General features: G+C 38.9%; 1 long non-coding RNA gene across 1 annotated transcript; it reads right to left on the bottom strand.

Moving 5' to 3' along the window:
* Positions 1-556: 556 nt before the first annotated feature.
* On the bottom strand, positions 557-5,991 carry LOC143682364 (uncharacterized). The gene is made up of 3 exons (XR_013175095.1): positions 5,442-5,991; positions 1,569-1,795; positions 557-1,288 (listed from the first exon to the last, which is right to left on the bottom strand). It is a non-coding gene; the product is annotated as an uncharacterized LOC143682364 (long non-coding RNA).
* Positions 5,992-8,194: the final 2,203 nt, after the last annotated feature.

Here is an 8,194-nt window from a genome sequence, read left to right as displayed (position 1 = left end):
AATGGTCTATACGCTATAGATCTAAGTTCCCCTGAAAATGTACAGAGTGACCAAACACCCAGGAGCATCATTGCATGGATTATATAGCCCAATGTCAGCTGGGCTCATCCTTGACCTCTAGAAAAGATTATCTGAAACCCCCACCCCATGTCCTGCAGAGCCTTGCTACTCAGAGTGTGTATCATGGGCAGCAGCATCAACACCATCTGTGAGAAAACAAAGAAACCTTGACTCCACACCACATTTTAACAAGATCTCATAATATGTACTTGTGCATTAGTTTGAGAAGCACTGCTATGAAGTCTTACCTGAGATTTCAGATATTTACCAGAGGGGCTTAACATCCATGTTTGCTCAGCTCTGACTTCCTCTCTATACTGATTTTTAATATTCTCTTTGCATCTTGCAACTGTTCTATTATCTGTTTTTAATTAGAAAAAGAAGAAAATTGACTCCTTTCCTTAAAGTACACAGCATACACACACACACATCCCACACACCATATGCATATGTCTCACTTGTGGAAGAGGAAATACAGCAGACAATTTAAGAGATGCTTTTATTCGTCTATTGTACTTGGGAGGACATTCACTAATGAGGAATATCTTGAAGAAAAGGATGGAAGTATGGGGTTTTATAGAGGCAAGTAAAGAAGAGAATCATCACAAGTCTTATGAGACTCATGAAGAAGGATGAAGATAGGTCTCATCTCAGAATATGCAGTTAGCACAAAAGGATGGGAAGATTTCTTAACCATCTTAACCATTGCTGCTTTCCAGAAGCACAGGGTTCAGGTAAAATTCAACGCCATGAGTCCGCCATTTTGTTCAAGACAAATGAATGCCATTTGTTGCTGAACAACTCACAGTTGATCAAATCTCCTGAGCGGAGCAAAGCAGGGTCTAAGAACTAGTCTCTGGAGCATTCTTGCTGGCTTTATTAAGAGTTGGTAGCAAAGGTCAGCTGTCTTAGGATCACTGAGGTCAGGTATCTCAAAAGAGGGATGTTGTTTTAGCTCACTAAAGCTGCCAAAATGCAATATACCAGAAATGGACTGGATTTTAACAATGGGGATTTATTAGCTCACAAAGCTTACAGTTCTGAGGTCATGAAAATGTCCAACAAAGCATCATCAGATGATATCTGGACTCCTCTGTCAGACAGCAAGGCACATGGCCTCTGCTAGCCTCTGCCTTCTCTTCTGGGTTTTGTTGCTTCCAGCTTCTGGCTTCAGTGGCATCTGCTGTGTTTCTCTCTCAGTTTCTGCTTTGTTTCTCTGAATTTCATCCTGTCAGAAAGAACTCTAGTAAGAGGATTGAGACCCACCTGGGGCAGGCTTTCCATGAAATAACCCACTCAAAATGTCCCACCTACAATAGGTCTACACCCACAGGAATGAACCAGCTTTAGAAATAAGATTTTCTGGGGTATATAACAGCTTCAAAGCACCACAAATGCCAAAAGTGAAAAGCATATATGAATATAAAAGTAAAGCGCCAGAAATTAATGGTGATCAGTCTAGAAGATTCCAAAAGAACATGGGAGAAAAATCAGATATGCAGCACAACCTGTTTAATTTCTTAGAGCTCTCAAGCTAGGATATTGATGTTCTTGGTGATAATTTCCAGATTTGTGGTTCCCTCTCATATGAGGGCACATATGACCCAAGCATTTCACCGGATCTCCATGTTCCAGGCGGCTGCTTGTCCAGGGAGAATTGTAGCTCACACACAGTCTGTTCAAAGTGGTTTCTATCAAGTCTTGGGCTTCTTCAGATTCTGGGGAAAAGGACCAGCTGCAAGAAATTTAGAGTCTCATTAGGGATCCAGGCAGTTAGCTTTCATTTCTTCAGTAATGCTAAGTCAGACAGGAAGGGAAAATGGAAAAATTTAGAGGATTATAGCCAAATATTGAGGAAAACTGCAAGAATTGAAAATGTGTAAAAATGAACACTTTGCACAAAGTAACAGGATCATGTCCAAGATACAAGTTGGTACCAAAACTGGATTTTCCACAGATAATTTAAATCTCTACCAGACATGACAGAGTTTGTGTTACTTTCTGTCATCAACAATTTACAGAGAGATACAAAATAGCTCAAAGACAAGGAAGAGGGCTACAATCTGATAACCAAAAAGAGTGTGCTGCAAAGGATGCATGGTTTTCCATTGAAACTCAGCATTTCTCTCTATAAGAATGATTATTATTCATGAATAACAATTTTTATCACAAAATAAGACTGGTTTCATTAGATTTGACCTGATTATTTACATGGTTGTAGCAAGAATGGTAAATCACCATAAAAGTTTTCTGAATTTTGCTTTGCATTCATAAGGAATCTAAGATTAGACTTTTAAAGCTTCTGGAAACTAGGAAGTCAGGCCAAGAATTCGTCACAGGATTTTGCCCGCAGTACCTATGAAAGTGAGTGAATTCTGCTCTTCTCAAAGTCCCCAAAATATTCTAAGTTTTCTGGGCCTGTCAGAAAGTGCTTTTCCTTACTTCCATGTAAGGCTGGGAACCCTGTAATGAGGTACCAGGACCATTTTTTTCAGCAGGGCTTTGTAAACATTAGCTAATAAAGTCAACCTGAGTGCCTTAAAAGTATCTGGTCATGTCTGATTAAAGGAACATTATTTTCAAATATAACTTTTCATGCATAACCATTAATTTCCACTATGTCCTGGTAATAAAGAGGACAGATTTATATTGAGCCTATTCAAGTAATTGAATTGCCATGAAAACAAGAATACACAATAAAATTATCCAAATTCTGGAGTGGTCAGCCAGAGTGAAAAAAGCATCACTAATAGTTTGTCTCAGCTTACAAAATCATAGTCTAATAAATTATTGTGAGTTACAGATAGCTTACAGAAAGGGAAAAAAAGAAAGTTCCTTATATATTCAGAAAATATAACATTAAAACATTATAATATTCAAACAAAACCTACAATCACCCTTCATCATTCATTTAGTTCAATGCAATAAATTCTGTCTTGAGTTTACTGATACAGACCCAGGGGAGAATTTTGCCATAGGACAGAGCATGCCTGTTCTAGTTTGCTAGCTGCCAGAATGCAACACACCAGAGATAGATTGGCTTTTAATAAAAGGGGATTTATTTTGTAGGTTCTTCAGAGGAAAGGCAGCTAACTTTCCACTGAGGTTCTTTCTTACGTGGAAGGCACAGGATGGTCTCTGCTGGTCTTCTTTCCAGGCCCCTGGGTTCCAACAACTTTCCCCGGGGTGACTTCTTTCTGCATCTCCAAAGGCCTGAGCTGAGCTGCAAGTGCTGAGATGAGGAATGCCAAGCTGCTTAAGCTGTGCTACATTGCGTTCTCTCATTTAAGCACCAGCCAATTAAGTCAAACATCACTCATTGCAGCAGACACATCTTCCTAGCTGACTGCAGATGTAATTAGCAACAGATGAGATTCACCTACCATTGGCTCATGTCCATAGCAACAGAACTAGGTGCCTTCACCTGGCCAAGTTGACAACTGAATCTAACTACCACAATGCCTATAGGTGACATTGAGGAAATTTTGTACTGTTTCTGACTTTGTTACTGAAATGGTTTAAGGATTTGTGATATTATGTTGGAAAGAATGTATTTTGCATTTGGAAAGAACATGTGTTTTGAGGATCCAGAAGGTGGGATGTGTTGGTTTGCAACTGTTGAGTACTCCAGAAAAGCCATGTTCTTTAATCTTGATTCAATATTGTTGGGTGGGTTCTTTTTGATTAAGTTGTTTCCATGGAGATAAGACCCTCCCAGTTGTGGGTGGGACCTTTCGATTAGGTGGTTTCCGTAGAGACATGTCTCCATCCATTCAAAGTGGGTCACTTACTGGAGCCCTTTAAGAGGGAACCATTTTGGAAAAAGCTTCAGTGCTGACAGAGCCAACATGAGACCCAGACATTTGGAGATGCAAAAGGAAAGCACCCCCTAGGGAAGTTGCTTGAAATGAAAGTCAGAGACCCCACAGACACCAGCCATGTGCCTTCACATTTGGCAGAGGTGTTCTAGACCTATAGACCTTTATTTAGAGTTAAGGTATCTTTCTCTAGATGCCTTAGTTTGGACATTTCTATGTCCTTAGAACTATAAACTTGCAGCTTATTAAAAATTCCTTTATAAAAGCCACTCCATTTCTGGTATATTACATTCCAGCAGCTTTAGCAAACCAAAACACTATGCTTATGTTTAACTTATTACTGATAATTTTCCAAAGTAAGAAATCTGATGAGAGTCCATTACAATTGACAAAGAAAATTCATTGTTTCTGTGATGTACAAAATGAGAGAAAAGTCAATCCAAAAAAACTTTTAGACAAAATATCTATAAACATAATAAATAACCCTATTTTAAAAGTAGAATGGATATTACATGTGACTTTTGAAAAAAATGAACATAATCTCTACAAGGAAAAAAATTCTTCAGATAGAACATATCCTGGGGCATAATGTGCAATGAATATACCAAATATATATTCAGAATATGTCAAGAATTTCATATAAGGAGATTCATGCAAGTCTGGAATAGATGCTAACAACCTATTTATTAATAGAATCCCATAAGTGAGTGACACAAATCCCCAAATGAAAACCACTGGCTTAAAAGACACTAGATTTTGACCAAGTTAATATTCAAGTAATTAAACAATGTGTGCTATGTAACTGATTTTCCTCCTTGATTTGTGGGAATCTACTGGACTAGTTACCATCAGGGTTCAATTTCTGGCTCTTTACTTTATTACAACCTTTTATAGTCACATATCTTTTTCATTTTTGGCATTTGTGGTAGCTTGAAGCTGTTATGTATCCCAGAAAATCATATTTTTAAAGCTAATTCATTTAAAGCTGGGTGTCGGCCCGTTGTGGGTGGGACCTTTTGTTTAGGTTGTTTCACTTAAGGCCTGCTCCAGGTGGGTCTCAATCCTCTTACTGAAGTCCTTTATAACAGGATGAAATTCAGAGAAACAGAGCAGAAGCCGAAAGAGAAAGCCAAAGAAACACAGAGGATACCGTGAAGCCAGAAGCTGGAAGCAAACCCAGAGGAGAAAGAAGAGGCCAGCAGACGCCATGGGCCTTGCTGTCTAACAGGGGAGTCCAGGTATTGTCTGATGACACCTTGTTGGACATTTTCATGACCTCAGAGATGTAAGCCTGTAAGCGAGTAAGTCCCCATTGTTAAGAAGATAAAAAAGTCTTCCACAAATTTAGCCACTATTCTTTCATTTAGTATCATTAGATTCAGATAACAACATAAAAGGTACAAAAACATATACTAGGGTACATAATGTTCTTAGAAAGTTTGTAGAATAAAATAAATCATTGGTACATCATTTCTATAAAAACCAGTGGTAAACCTAGACAAGTCTAAGAGACCATGTATGGCTGCCACTTGTTTTGTTTCCCTAGGAGGCTCAAATAAATGCCTTGAAATGGGTTGGCTTCAACAGTGGAATGTATTAGTTTACAGATTTGAGACCAGGAAAATCTCCAAAACAAGGCATCATGAAGGTGATGCTTTCCTCCCAAAACCAGCTATTGACAATCCTTGGCTCCATTGCCACATGGAAAGGCAAATGACACCATCTCCTGGTGACTTCCTTCTTTTCTGGGTTCTGCTTCAGCTGCTTGCTTCTGTGGCTTTCTCTCCTTGTCTTGCTTCTGTTACTCCAGGGACAGGATTAAGAACCATCCAGACTGGTGGGTCACACCTTAACTGAAATGGGCTCATCAAAAGTCCTGGCTACAATGGATTCACTCCCACAGGAATTGAAAAACTCTAAGAACATGTCTTTCTGGATTATACACAGCTTTAAACCATCACGGCACTATTATTTTTATTATTCCTACTTGATATAGAGTATAGTCGCTAAAGTGGGTTACACGATTAGGTCTAAACTTCCCAACAAATAAAAGAGAGGGAAATTGATCAAATTTAAAATGAAATATATCTAAATATTCAAGAAAAGTTGTGCTTTTTCCTGATATTCACCTGAAAGAGACTCCCCTGGGGCCTATGATGTCACAATGTTGTATATCAACTTGGCTAGGCTACAATTCAAAGTTATTCAACAAACACTAATTTTTCACTAAGGCTCTGAAGGTATCAGTAGATGAACATCCATAATCATTGACATTAATTAAGGAAAACTTTCCTAGATTATCTTAATGGGCCCAACTCAATCAGTTGAAGGGCCTTAAGAACAGAACTGAGGCTTCCCTGAAGAGGTTTTTCTGCCTGTGGGCAGCAGCTTCATCTCAGGCCCAAGTGTTCTAGCATGCCCTTCTTGACTGCCTGTCCTGTGGATTTCAGACTTCCCTAGCCAATCTCTATAATCACATAAGCCAATTCCTTGCAATGAGTCTCTAATATAAACCTCTTACTGTTTTTCTGATTGACCCCTGACTAAATATGGGCTTTGGTGTCTGGAAGCAGGATGCTACTGAAACAAATAGCTAACAATGTGGACATGGCATTGGATAATGGATATAGACTAGAATTTTGAGAAGCATCATGCTAGGTTGAAATCTGGACCCCAGGGTGGGGTAGGGATAGGGGGGAAATGTTCTTAATCTTAATCCATTCCTGTGGGCGTGAACCCATTGTAAATAGGACCTTATGAAAATGCTATTTTTAGTTAAGCTGTAGCCAAACTGAATGTGGTTGAGCCCTAATCCTATTTCTGGAGAATTTATGAAGAGAAAGCCACATGGAAGAGCAGAAGCTAGAAAGTCAACAGATCTTTGAAGACAAAGAAGAGGGCCTCACCAGGTGACAGAAAAACTAAGGAACCCCAACGACTGACAGAGAGACAGACACTACCAACCCCAGGAAGAATCAAACCTCTAACCTCTGAAACCATGAACTAATAAATTTCTGTTGTTAAGAAAACCCATTGTGTGGTGTTTGTCATGGCAGCTGGGAAACTGAGACAAAGAGCTGGGAAGCCAAGCATTTTTTAAAAAAAAAAGCCTAGATTACCTTGAACACAGTGTTAGAGAAACTTGGATTTTAATAACTCTGCTAAAGAGAACTCAGAAGGAAGTGAGCAGCATTTTAGAGAAAATCCATATTGTCTTAAAGAATACTTAAATTGTTATAAAAAGACTGTTAGAAATATGGACATAAAGAAAAGCACTGCTGGTGAGGCTTCCTACGGAAATAAGGAGCATGTTATTAGAAACTGGAGGAATGGGGATCCTTGCTATATAGTGGCAGAAAGCTTAGCTGAAAATTATCCTGCAGCTATGTAAAAAAGAAAACTTGTAGAAGATGAACTTGGCTATTTGGCTGAGTAGATTTCCAGTGTTGAAGGTGTGGTTGGTTTCTTCTTGATACATTATTATAAAATGTGAAAGGGAAGAGAAGAAATGTTGAGTAAACAGGAATCCAAGACTTAAAGATTTGGGAAATTCTCCACCTACAAGATTGCAAAGCATGCTGATATCAGGATATGGACAGTCAGGAAAGTATACTCTGAAGAGAAACTCAAGGCTGTGGCTAGACAACTTTTTGATCCTTCTAGTGTCTGGGAAGGATCAAAATGTCATGCTATTCAATCAAACAGAGGACTCTCTGAAGAGATTAAGGGTGAGACTCATGGATCCCCTTAGTCACCTCAGCAGAAACCAGGAATAGAGATGAGATTATCCAGGGAGAATCTGTAGAGAAGCCTCTTGTCTGATGGAGTAAATCCTCATGACATACACTGGAAACTCACAAGGTTCTTGAGAATTTTATACCAGAATAAATACTTCCAACTTAAATCCATAGGGAATGAGAAAGTACAAAGAAGGAATGCTGTCAGATCCCTAACAGGTGAGAAACAGGCTGGTAAAACTACTCAGCTGCAAAAACTTGCTACTTGTCACAAGAAAGAAAGGATAACTCCAACAGCAGAGCTACAAACCCAGAGTGGAACTTCGAGCCATAGAAAACTATTGCCAGAACTTGAAACCTAATGCAGTTTGTCCACTTGGACTTTTTAATCGGGAAGTTTCTTCCCATGTTCTCTATTTTTAAATGGGAATGTCTGTGACTGCTATCCTATGTCCCAATGCTGTAATTTGGAGCAGATAACTTTCCTAGTTTCACAAGGAAACAAATGAAAAGAAATTTTGCCCCAGGATATATTATATCTAGAGCCTCACCTGTATCTAATTTGGCTAAATTTAGATG

The sequence above is a fragment of the Tamandua tetradactyla genome, chromosome 5, assembly GCF_023851605.1.
Source record: "Tamandua tetradactyla isolate mTamTet1 chromosome 5, mTamTet1.pri, whole genome shotgun sequence".
NCBI classification, from domain to species: domain Eukaryota; kingdom Metazoa; phylum Chordata; class Mammalia; order Pilosa; family Myrmecophagidae; genus Tamandua; species Tamandua tetradactyla.
This window is presented reverse-complemented; position numbering and strand designations above follow the sequence as displayed.